General features: G+C 48.4%; 9 non-coding genes across 9 annotated transcripts; 6 read left to right on the plus strand and 3 right to left on the minus strand.

Moving 5' to 3' along the window:
- Positions 1 to 1,372: 1,372 nt before the first annotated feature.
- On the plus strand, positions 1,373 to 1,444 carry Trnap-ugg. Its single transcript has one exon. It is a non-coding gene; the product is annotated as a tRNA-Pro (tRNA).
- A 1,137-nt stretch (positions 1,445 to 2,581) lies between these two features.
- Positions 2,582 to 2,653, plus strand: Trnap-ugg. The gene has a single exon. It is a non-coding gene; the product is annotated as a tRNA-Pro (tRNA).
- Positions 2,654 to 3,160: 507 nt separating this feature from the next.
- Positions 3,161 to 3,232, minus strand: Trnaq-uug. The gene has a single exon. It is a non-coding gene; the product is annotated as a tRNA-Gln (tRNA).
- A 557-nt stretch (positions 3,233 to 3,789) lies between these two features.
- Trnap-ugg lies at positions 3,790 to 3,861 on the plus strand. The gene has a single exon. It is a non-coding gene; the product is annotated as a tRNA-Pro (tRNA).
- Positions 3,862 to 5,575: 1,714 nt separating this feature from the next.
- Positions 5,576 to 5,647, minus strand: Trnaq-uug. Its single transcript has one exon. It is a non-coding gene; the product is annotated as a tRNA-Gln (tRNA).
- Positions 5,648 to 6,204: 557 nt separating this feature from the next.
- Positions 6,205 to 6,276, plus strand: Trnap-ugg. Its single transcript has one exon. It is a non-coding gene; the product is annotated as a tRNA-Pro (tRNA).
- A 2,343-nt stretch (positions 6,277 to 8,619) lies between these two features.
- Positions 8,620 to 8,691, plus strand: Trnap-ugg. The gene has a single exon. It is a non-coding gene; the product is annotated as a tRNA-Pro (tRNA).
- A 1,136-nt stretch (positions 8,692 to 9,827) lies between these two features.
- Trnap-ugg lies at positions 9,828 to 9,899 on the plus strand. The gene has a single exon. It is a non-coding gene; the product is annotated as a tRNA-Pro (tRNA).
- A 1,714-nt stretch (positions 9,900 to 11,613) lies between these two features.
- On the minus strand, positions 11,614 to 11,685 carry Trnaq-uug. Its single transcript has one exon. It is a non-coding gene; the product is annotated as a tRNA-Gln (tRNA).
- Positions 11,686 to 12,110: the final 425 nt, after the last annotated feature.

Genomic DNA, 12,110 nt, shown 5'->3' on the forward strand with positions numbered 1-12,110 from the left:
GCAGCTCTTTCAGCATTCACATACACTGGTGTTCAGCACAGCGCATGTTGTAGGTGTCAGATTAAGAAACCTCTTTGAGAATATGGTCCAGCTAGGATGCTGCAACTAGCAAGTGCGGCAAGATCTCAGTAGGTGGAGGGGTGCAGACTTGCTTACTTGTGCGTCCTCTTGGTCTAGGGGTATGATTCCTGCTTCGGGTGCAGGAGGTCCCGGGTTCAAATCCCGGACAGGCCCTACTTTTCACTTTCGCGACAACCCAGCACTACGATAAACTTGCGAGTCTCTGAAAGTAAGCCATGCAGCAGGACAAACTGCATGTCGGGCCACCGGCCCATGAGACTCTCAGGTGCGTCTTATGGAAAGCAATCTACGTGGCAGGATTAAGCCGTCTCCGCTTACTTATATCTATACGTAAAGACTGGCACGTACAACGATTCTATTCGTTCCCCCCAGGAACTAGTACATCGCATGCAAGTTTGGTAAATGCATGCGCATGCAGCACCCAAAACGGTGAGATGTCTTTCCTGCGGGGAGGAACAGCTGAGGTCGTCTTCTCGCAGTTGAACCCCTTACATCTCGTTATTAATCCTAGTAGCAAAAGCATAAGCATTTGGAGCGCTCCCCACTCACGTGTGGACTGCTATTAACACTTTGCATTTCATGATCCTAGTTAAATTTCTGCATATACAATTCCAACCACCGGCTCGTACACATTTCTAGAAACGATCGCAAAACACAGCGTCAGGTTCCACCGAGACCCGAACTCGGATCGCTGGATTCAAAGTCAAAAGTGCTAATCATTACACCATGGAACCGGATGCCTGTAGCGCTCTTAAATTCAGTGGTATCATGTAATTAAGCCGATAAGATGCGATGTTATTACACGTATGGTCCTCAGGAAGCGTTTGCGTGGCTAATGAAGCAACCAAGTAGGCTGGAAGTGGAAGGAGAACCTTCGAATGTAGCGGGAATTCTTGCCAGTATTCGTACATGAAGTGATGTCGAAGGATCAGGTAATCAAAATCGCGAAACAGCCACTTTCGTATGGCGGATGCTTCGTGCTGGAAGCAGCCTAGCTATGAAAACAGCTATGGACACAGAGTACTGTCGAAAACTGCGTGCTGACACAGAACGCTACGTAGTGGGCGGATTGTTCGTGTCACGATAACATTTGCACTTCACACGGTCGAAATACTGTCACACAACTCAAGCAGCTCTTTCAGCATTCACATACACTGGTGTTCAGCACAGCGCATGTTGTAGGTGTCAGATTAAGAAACCTCTTTGAGAAAATGGTCCAGCTAGGATGCTGCAACTAGCAAGTGCGGCAAGATCTCAGTAGGTGGAGGGGTGCAGACTCGCTTACTTGTGCGGCGTGTTGGTCTAGGGGTATGATTCCTGCTTTGGGTGCAGGAGGTCCCGGGTTCAAATCCCGGACAGGCCCTACTTTCCACTTTCGCGACAACCCAGCACTACGATAAACTTGCGAGTCTCTGAAAGTAAGCCATGCAGCAGGACAAATTGCATGTCGGGCCACCGGCCCATGAGACTCTCAGGTGCGTCTTATGGAAAGCAATTTACGTGGCAGGATTAAGCCGTCTCCGCTTACTTATATCTATACGTAAAGACTGGCACGTACAACAATTCCATTCGTTCCCCAGGAACTAGTACATCGCATGCAAGTTTGGTAAATGCATGCGCATGCAGCACCCAAAACGGTGAGATGTCTTTCCTGCGGGGAGGAACAGCTGAGGTCGTCTTCTCGCAGTTGAACCCCTTACGTCTCGTTATTAATCCTAGTAGCAAAAGCATAAGCATTTGGAGCGCTCCCCACTCACGTGTGGACTGCTATTAACACTTTGCATTTTAATGATCCTAGTTAAATTTCTGCATATACAATTCCAACCACCGGCTCGTACACATTTCTAGAAACGATCGCAAAACACAGCGTCAGGTTCCACCGAGACCCGAACTCGGATCGCTGGATTCAAAGTCCAGAGTGCAAATCATTACACCATGGAACCGGATGCCTGTAGCGCTCTTAAATTCAGTGGTATCATGTAATTAAGCCGATAAGATGCGATGCTATTACACGTATGGTCCTCAGGAAGTGTTTGCGTGGCTAATGAAGCAACCAAGTAGGCTGGAAGTGGAAGGAGCACCTTCGAATGTAGCGGGAATTCTTGCCAGTATTCGTACATGAAGTGATGTCGAAGGATCAGGTAATCAAAATCGCGAAACAGCCACTTTCGTATGGCGGATGCTTCGTGCTGGAAGCAGCCTAGCTATGAAAACAGCTATGGACACAGAGTACTGTCGAAAACTGCGTGCTGACACAGAACGCTACGTAGTGGGCGGATTGTTCGTGTCACGATAACTATTGCACTTCACACGGTCGAAATACTGTCACACAACTCAAGCAGCTCTTTCAGCATTCACATACACTGGTGTTCAGCACAGCGCATGTTGTAGGTGTCAGATTAAGAAACCTCTTTGAGAATATGGTCCAGCTAGGATGCTGCAACTAGCAAGTGCGGCACGATCTCAGTATGTGGAGGGGTGCAGACTTGCTTACTTGTGCTGCCTGTTGGTCTAGGGGTATGATTCCTGCTTTGGGTGCAGGAGGTCCCGGGTTCAAATCCCGGACGGGCCCTACTTTTCACTTTCGCGACAACCCAGCACTACGATAAACTTGCGAGTCTCTGAAAGTAAGCCATGCAGCAGGACAAACTGCATGTCGGGCCACCGGCCCATGAGACTCTCAGGTGCGTCTTATGGAAAGCAATCTACGTGGCAGGATTTAGCCGTCTCCGCTTACTTATATCTATACGTAAAGACTGGCACGTACAACGATTCTATTCGTTCCCCAGGAACTAGTACATCGCATGCAAGTTTGGTAAATGCATGCGCATGCAGCACCCAAAACGGTGAGATGTCTTTCCTGCGGGGAGGAACAGCTGAGGTCGTCTTCTCGCAGTTGAACCCCTTACGTCTCGTTATTAATCCTAGTAGCAAAAGCATAAGCATTTGGAGCGCTCCCCACTCACGTGTGGACTGCTATTAACACTTTGCATTTCATGATCCTAGTTAAATTTCTGCATATACAATTCCAACCACCGGCTCGTACACATTTCTAGAAACGATCGCAAAACACAGCGTCAGGTTCCACCGAGACCCGAACTCGGATCGCTGGATTCAAAGTCCAGAGTGCTAATCATTACACCATGGAACCGGATGCCTGTAGCGCTCTTAAATTCAGTGGTATCATGTAATTAAGCCGATAAGATGCGATGTTATTACACGTATGGTCCTCAGGAAGTGTTTGCGTGGCTAATGAAGCAACCAAGTAGGCTGGAAGTGAAAGGAGCACCTTCGAATGTAGCGGGAATTCTTGCCAGTATTCGTACATGAAGTGATGTCGAAGGATCAGGTAATCAAAATCGCGAAACAGCCACTTTCGTATGGCGGATGCTTCGTGCTGGAAGCAGCCTAGCTATGAAAACAGCTATGGACACAGAGTACTGTCGAAAACTGCGTGCTGACACAGAACGCTACGTAGTGGGCGGATTGTTCGTGTCACGATAACATTTGCACTTCACACGGTCGAAATACTGTCACACAACTCAAGCAGCTCTTTCAGCATTCACATACACTGGTGTTCAGCACAGCGCATGTTGTAGGTGTCAGATTAAGAAACCTCTTTGAGAAAATGGTCCAGCTAGGATGCTGCAAGTAGCAAGTGCGGCAAAATCTCAGTAGGTGGAGGGGTGCAGACTCGCTTACTTGTGCGGCGTGTTGGTCTAGGGGTATGATTCCTGCTTTGGGTGCAGGAGGTCCCGGGTTCAAATCCCGGACAGGCCCTACTTTCCACTTTCGCGACAACCCAGCACTACGATAAACTTGCGAGTCTCTGAAAGTAAGCCATGCAGCAGGACAAATTGCATGTCGGGCCACCGGCCCATGAGACTCTCAGGTGCGTCTTATGGAAAGCAATTTACGTGGCAGGATTAAGCCGTCTCCGCTTACTTATATCTATACGTAAAGACTGGCACGTACAACAATTCTATTCGTTCCCCAGGAACTAGTACATCGCATGCAAGTTTGGTTAATGCATGCGCATGCAGCACCCAAAACGGTGAGATGTCTTTCCTGCGGGGAGGAACAGCTGAGGTCGTCTTCTCGCAGTTGAACCCCTTACGTCTCGTTATTAATCCTAGTAGCAAAAGCATAAGCATTTGGAGCGCTCCCCACTCACGTGTGGACTGCTATTAACACTTTGCATTTCATGATCCTAGTTAAATTTCTGCATATACAATTCCAACCACCGGCTCGTACACATTTCTAGAAACGATCGCAAAACACAGCGGCAGGTTCCACCGAGACCCGAACTCGGATCGCTGGATTCAAAGTCCAGAGTGCAAATCATTACACCATGGAACCGGATGCCTGTAGCGCTCTTAAATTCAGTGGTATCATGTAATTAAGCCGATAAGATGCGATGCTATTACACGTATGGTCCTCAGGAAGTGTTTGCGTGGCTAATGAAGCAACCAAGTAGGCTGGAAGTGGAAGGAGCACCTTCGAATGTAGCGGGAATTCTTGCCAGTATTCGTACATGAAGTGATGTCGAAGGATCAGGTAATCAAAATCGCGAAACAGCCACTTTCGTATGGCGGATGCTTCGTGCTGGAAGCAGCCTAGCTATGAAAACAGCTATGGACACAGAGTACTGTCGAAAACTGCGTGCTGACACAGAACGCTACGTAGTGGGCGGATTGTTCGTGTCACGATAACATTTGCACTTCACACGGTCGAAATACTGTCACACAACTCAAGCAGCTCTTTCAGCATTCACATACACTGGTGTTCAGCACAGCGCATGTTGTAGGTGTCAGATTAAGAAACCTCTTTGAGAATATGGTCCAGCTAGGATGCTGCAACTAGCAAGTGCGGCAAGATCTCAGTAGGTGGAGGGGTGCAGACTTGCTTACTTGTGCGGCCTGTTGGTCTAGGGGTGTGATTCCTGCTTTGGGTGCAGGAGGTCCCGGGTTCAAATCCCGACAGGCCCTACTTTTCACTTTCGCGACAACCCAGCACTACGATAAACTTGCGAGTCTCTGAAAGTAAGCCATGCAGCAGGACAAACTGCATGTCGGGCCACCGGCCCATGAGACTCTCAGGTGCGTCTTATGGAAAGCAATCTACGTGGCAGGATTAAGCCGTCTCCGCTTACTTATATCTATACGTAAAGACTGGCACGTACAACGATTCTATTCGTTCCCCAGGAACTAGTACATCGCATGCAAGTTTGGTAAATGCATGCGCATGCAGCACCCAAAACGGTGAGATGTCTTTCCTGCGGGGAGGAACAGCTGAGGTCGTCTTCTCGCAGTTGAACCCCTTACGTCTCGTTATTAACCCTAGTAGCAAACGCATAAGCATTTGGAGCGCTCCCCACTCACGTGTGGACTGCTATTAACACTTTGCATTTCATGATCCTAGTTAAATTTCTGCATATACAATTCCAACCACCGGCTCGTACACATTTCTAGAAACGATCGCAAAACACAGCGGCAGGTTCCACCGAGACTCGAACTCGGATCGCTGGATTCAAAGTCCAGAGTGCTAACCATTACACCATGGAATCGGATGCCTGTAGCGCTCTTAAATTCAGTGGTATCATGTAATTAAGCCGATAAGATGCGATGTTATTACACGTATGGTCCTCAGGAAGTGTTTGCGTGGCTAATGAAGCAACCAAGTAGGCTGGAAGTGGAAGGAGCACCTTCGAATGTAGCGGGAATTCTTGCCAGTATTCGTACATGAAGTGATGTCGAAGGATCAGGTAATCAAAATCGCGAAACAGCCACTTTCGTATGGCGGATGCTTCGTGCTGGAAGCAGCCTAGCTATGAAAACAGCTATGGACACAGAGTACTGTCGAAAACTGCGTGCTGACACAGAACGCTACGTAGTGGGCGGATTGTTCGTGTCACGATAACATTTGCACTTCACACGGTCGAAATTCTGTCACACAACTCAAGCAGCTCTTTCAGCATTCACATACACTGGTGTTCAGCACAGCGCATGTTGTAGGTGTCAGATTAAGAAACCTCTTTGAGAATATGGTCCAGCTAGGATGCTGCAACTAGCAAGTGCGGCAAGATCTCAGTAGGTGGAGGGGTGCAGACTTGCTTACTTGTGCGGCCTGTTGGTCTAGGGGTATGATTCCTGCTTTGGGTGCAGGAGGTCCCGGGTTCAAATCCCGGACAGGCCCCACTTTTCACTTTCGCGACAACCCAGCACTACGATAAACTTGCGAGTCTCTGAAAGTAAGCCATGCAGCAGGACAAACTGCATGTCGGGCCACCAGCCCATGAGACTCTCAGGTGCGTCTTATGGAAAGCAATCTACGTGGCAGGATTAAGCCGTCTCCGCTTACTTATATCTATACGTAAAGACTGGCACGTACAACGATTCTATTCGTTCCCCAGGAACTAGTACATCGCATGCAAGTTTGGTAAATGCATGCGCATGCAGCACCCAAAACGGTGAGATGTCTTTCCTGCGGGGAGGAACAGCTGAGGTCGTCTTCTCGCAGTTGAACCCCTTACGTCTCGTTATTAATCCTAGTAACAAAAGCATAAGCATTTGGACCGTTCCCCACTCACGTGTGGACTGCTATTAACACTTTGCATTTCATGATCCTAGTTAAATTTCTGCATACACAATTCCAACCACCGGCTCGTACACATTTCTAGAAACGATCGCAAAACACAGCGTCAGGTTCCACCGCGACCCGAACTCGGATCGCTGGATTCAAGTTCCAGAGTGCTAACCATTACACCATGGAACCGGATGCCTGTAGCGCTCTTAAATTCAGTGGTATCATGTAATTAAGCCCATATGATGCGATGTTATTACACGTATGGTCCTCAGGAAGTGTTTGCGTGGCTAATGAAGCAACCAAGTAGGCTGGAAGTGGAAGGAGCACCTTCGAATGTAGCGGGAATTCTTGCCAGTATTCGTACATGAAGTGATGTCGAAGGATCAGGTAATCAAAATCGCGAAACAGCCACTTTCGTATGGCGGATGCTTCGTGCTGGAAGCAGCCTAGCTATGAAAACAGCTATGGACACAGAGTACTGTCGAAAACTGCGTGCTGACACAGAACGCTACGTAGTGGGCGGATTGTTCGTGTCACGATAACATTTGCACTTCACACGGTCGAAATACTGTCACACAACTCAAGCAGCTCTTTCAGCATTCACATACACTGGTGTTCAGCACAGCGCATGTTGTAGGTGTCAGATTAAGAAACCTCTTTGAGAATATGGTCCAGCTAGGATGCTGCAACTAGCAAGTGCGGCAAGATCTCAGTAGGTGGAGGGGTGCAGACTTGCTTACTTGTGCGGCCTGTTGGTCTAGGGGTGTGATTCCTGCTTTGGGTGCAGGAGGTCCCGGGTTCAAATCCCGACAGGCCCTACTTTTCACTTTCGCGACAACCCAGCACTACGATAAACTTGCGAGTCTCTGAAAGTAAGCCATGCAGCAGGACAAACTGCATGTCGGGCCACCGGCCCATGAGACTCTCAGGTGCGTCTTATGGAAAGCAATCTACGTGGCAGGATTAAGCCGTCTCCGCTTACTTATATCTATACGTAAAGACTGGCACGTACAACGATTCTATTCGTTCCCCAGGAACTAGTACATCGCATGCAAGTTTGGTAAATGCATGCGCATGCAGCACCCAAAACGGTGAGATGTCTTTCCTGCGGGGAGGAACAGCTGAGGTCGTCTTCTCGCAGTTGAACCCCTTGCGTCTCGTTATTAATCCTAGTAGCAAAAGCATAAGCATTTGGAGCGCTCCCCACTCACGTGTGGACTGCTATTAACACTTTGCATTTCATGATCCTAGTTAAATTTCTGCATACACAATTCCAACCACCGGCTCGTACACATTTCTAGAAACGATCGCAAAACACAGCGTCAGGTTCCACCGCGACCCGAACTCGGATCGCTGGATTCAAAGTCCAGAGTGCTAACCATTACACCATGGAACCGGATGCCTGTAGCGCTCTTAAATTCAGTGGTATCATGTAATTAAGCCGATAAGATGCGATGTTATTACACGTATGGTCCTCAGGAAGTGTTTGCGTGGCTAATGAAGCAACCAAGTAGGCTGGAAGTGGAAGGAGCACCTTCGAATGTAGCGGGAATTCTTGCCAGTATTCGTACATGAAGTGATGTCGAAGGATCAGGTAATCAAAATCGCGAAACAGCCACTTTCGTATGGCGGATGCTTCGTGCTGGAAGCAGCCTAGCTATGAAAACAGCTATGGACACAGAGTACTGTCGAAAACTGCGTGCTGACACAGAACGCTACGTAGTGGGCGGATTGTTCGTGTCACGATAACATTTGCACTTCACATGGTCGAAATACTGTCACACAACTCAAGCAGCTCTTTCAGCATTCACATACACTGGTGTTCAGCACAGCGCATGTTGTAGGTGTCAGATTAAGAAACCTCTTTGAGAATATGGTCCAGCTAGGATGCTGCAACTAGCAAGTGCGGCAAGATCTCAGTAGGTGGAGGGGTGCAGACTTGCTTACTTGTGCGGCCTGTTGGTCTAGGGGTATGATTCCTGGTTTGGGTGCAGGAGGTCCCGGGTTCAAATCCCGGACAGGCTTTACTTTTCACTTTCGCGACAACCCAGCACTACGATAAACTTGCGAGTCTCTGAAAGTAAGCCATGCAGCAGGACAAACTGCATGTCGGGCCACCGGCCCATGAGACTCTCAGGTGCGTCTTATGGAAAGCAATCTACGTGGCAGGATTTAGCCGTCTCCGCTTACTTATATCTATACGTAAAGACTGGCGCGTACAACGATTCTATTCGTTCCCCAGGAACTAGTACATCGCATGCAAGTTTGGTAAATGCATGCGCATGCAGCACCCAAAACGGTGAGATGTCTTTCCTGCGGGGAGGAACAGCTGAGGTCGTCTTCTCGCACTTGAACCCCTTACGTCTCGTTATTAATCCTAGTAGCAAAAGCATAAGCATTTGGAGCGCTCCCCACTCACGTGTGGACTGCTATTAACACTTTGCATTTCATGATCCTAGTTAAATTTCTGCATACACAATTCCAACCACCGGCTCGTACACATTTCTAGAAACGATCGCAAAACACAACGTCAGGTTCCACCGCGACCCGAACTCGGATCGCTGGATTCAAAGTCCAGAGTGCTAACCATTACACCATGGAACCGGATGCCTGCAGCGCTCTTAAATTCAGTGGTATCATGTAATTAAGCCGATAAGATGCGATGTTATTACACGTATGGTCCTCAGGAAGTGTTTGCGTGGCTAATGAAGCAACCAAGTAGGCTGGAAGTGGAAGGAGCACCTTCGAATGTAGCGGGAATTCTTGCCAGTATTCGTACATGAAGTGATGTCGAAGGATCAGGTAATCAAAATCGCGAAACAGCCACTTTCGTATGGCGGATGCTTCGTGCTGGAAGCAGCCTAGCTATGAAAACAGCTATGGACACAGAGTACTGTCGAAAACTGCGTGCTGACACAGAACGCTACGTAGTGGGCGGATTGTTCGTGTCACGATAACATTTGCACTTCACATGGTCGAAATACTGTCACACAACTCAAGCAGCTCTTTCAGCATTCACATACACTGGTGTTCAGCACAGCGCATGTTGTAGGTGTCAGATTAAGAAACCTCTTTGAGAATATGGTCCAGCTAGGATGCTGCAACTAGCAAGTGCGGCAAGATCTCAGTAGGTGGAGGGGTGCAGACTTGCTTACTTGTGCGGCCTGTTGGTCTAGGGGTATGATTCCTGGTTTGGGTGCAGGAGGTCCCGGGTTCAAATCCCGGACAGGCTTTACTTTTCACTTTCGCGACAACCCAGCACTACGATAAACTTGCGAGTCTCTGAAAGTAAGCCATGCAGCAGGACAAACTGCATGTCGGGCCACCGGCCCATGAGACTCTCAGGTGCGTCTTATGGAAAGCAATCTACGTGGCAGGATTTAGCCGTCTCCGCTTACTTATATCTATACGTAAAGACTGGCACGTACAACGATTCTATTCGTTCCCCAGGAACTAGTACATCGCATGCAAGTTTGGTAAATGCATGCGCATGCAGCACCCAAAACGGTGAGATGTCTTTCCTGCGGGGAGGAACAGCTGAGGTCGTCTTCTCGCACTTGAACCCCTTACGTCTCGTTATTAATCCTAGTAGCAAAAGCATAAGCATTTGGAGCGCTCCCCACTCACGTGTGGACTGCTATTAACACTTTGCATTTCATGATCCTAGTTAAATTTCTGCATACACAATTCCAACCACCGGCTCGTACACATTTCTAGAAACGATCGCAAAACACAGCGTCAGGTTCCACCGCGACCCGAACTCGGATCGCTGGATTCAAAGTCCAGAGTGCTAACCATTACACCATGGAACCGGATGCCTGTAGCGCTCTTAAATTCAGTGGTATCATGTAATTAAGCCGATAAGATGCGATGTTATTACACGTATGGTCCTCAGGAAGTGTTTGCGTGGCTAATGAAGCAACCAAGTAGGCTGGAAGTGGAAGGAGCACCTTCGAATGTAGCGGGAATTCTTGCCAGTATTCGTACATGAAGTGATGTCGAAGGATCAGGTAATCAAAATCGCGAAACAGCCACTTTCGTATGGCGGATGCTTCGTGCTGGAAGCAGCCTAGCTATGAAAACAGCTATGGACACAGAGTACTGTCGAAAACTGCGTGCTGACACAGAACGCTACGTAGTGGGCGGATTGTTCGTGTCACGATAACATTTGCACTTCACACGGTCGAAATACTGTCACACAACTCAAGCAGCTCTTTCAGCATTCACATACACTGGTGTTCAGCACAGCGCATGTTGTAGGTGTCAGATTAAGAAACCTCTTTGAGAATATGGTCCAGCTAGGATGCTGCAACTAGCAAGTGCGGCAAGATCTCAGTAGGTGGAGGGGTGCAGACTTGCGTACTTGTGCGGCCTGTTGGTCTAGGGGTGTGATTCCTGCTTTGGGTGCAGGAGGTCCCGGGTTCAAATCCCGACAGGCCCTACTTTTCACTTTCGCGACAACCCAGCACTACGATAAACTTGCGAGTCTCTGAAAGTAAGCCATGCAGCAGGACAAACTGCATGTCGGGCCACCGGCCCATGAGACTCTCAGGTGCGTCTTATGGAAAGCAATCTACGTGGCAGGATTAAGCCGTCTCCGCTTACTTATATCTATACGTAAAGACTGGCACGTACAACGATTCTATTCGTTCCCCAGGAACTAGTACATCGCATGCAAGTTTGGTAAATGCATGCGCATGCAGCACCCAAAACGGTGAGATGTCTTTCCTGCGGGGAGGAACAGCTGAGGTCGTCTTCTCGCAGTTGAACCCCTTACGTCTCGTTATTAATCCTAGTAGCAAAAGCATAAGCATTTGGAGCGCTCCCCACTCACGTGTGGACTGCTATTAACACTTTGCATTTCATGATCCTAGTTAAATTTCTGCATATACAATTCCAACCACCGGCTCGTACACATTTCTAGAAACGATCGCAAAATACAGCGGCAGGTTCCACCGAGACTCGAACTCGGATCGCTGGATTCAAAGTCCAGAGTGCTAACCATTACACCATGGAATCGGATGCCTGTAGCGCTCTTAAATTCAGTGGTATCATGTAATTAAGCCGATAAGATGCGATGTTATTGCACGTATGGTCCTCAGGAAGTGTTTGCGTGGCTAATGAAGCAACCAAGTAGGCTGGAAGTGGAAGGAGCACCTTCGAATGTAGCGGGAATTCTTGCCAGTATTCGTACATGAAGTGATGTCGAAGGATCAGGTAATCAAAATCGCGAAACAGCCACTTTCGTATGGCGGATGCTTCGTGCTGGAAGCAGCCTAGCTATGAAAACAGCTATGGACACAGAGTACTGTCGAAAACTGCGTGCTGACACAGAACGCTACGTAGTGGGCGGATTGTTCGTGTCACGATAACATTTGCACTTCACATGGTCGAAATACTGTCACACAACTCAAGCAGCTCTTTTAGCATTCACATACACTGGT

The sequence above is a fragment of the Schistocerca americana genome, chromosome 2 (assembly GCF_021461395.2).
Source record: "Schistocerca americana isolate TAMUIC-IGC-003095 chromosome 2, iqSchAmer2.1, whole genome shotgun sequence".
Lineage (NCBI taxonomy): Eukaryota > Metazoa > Arthropoda > Insecta > Orthoptera > Acrididae > Schistocerca > Schistocerca americana.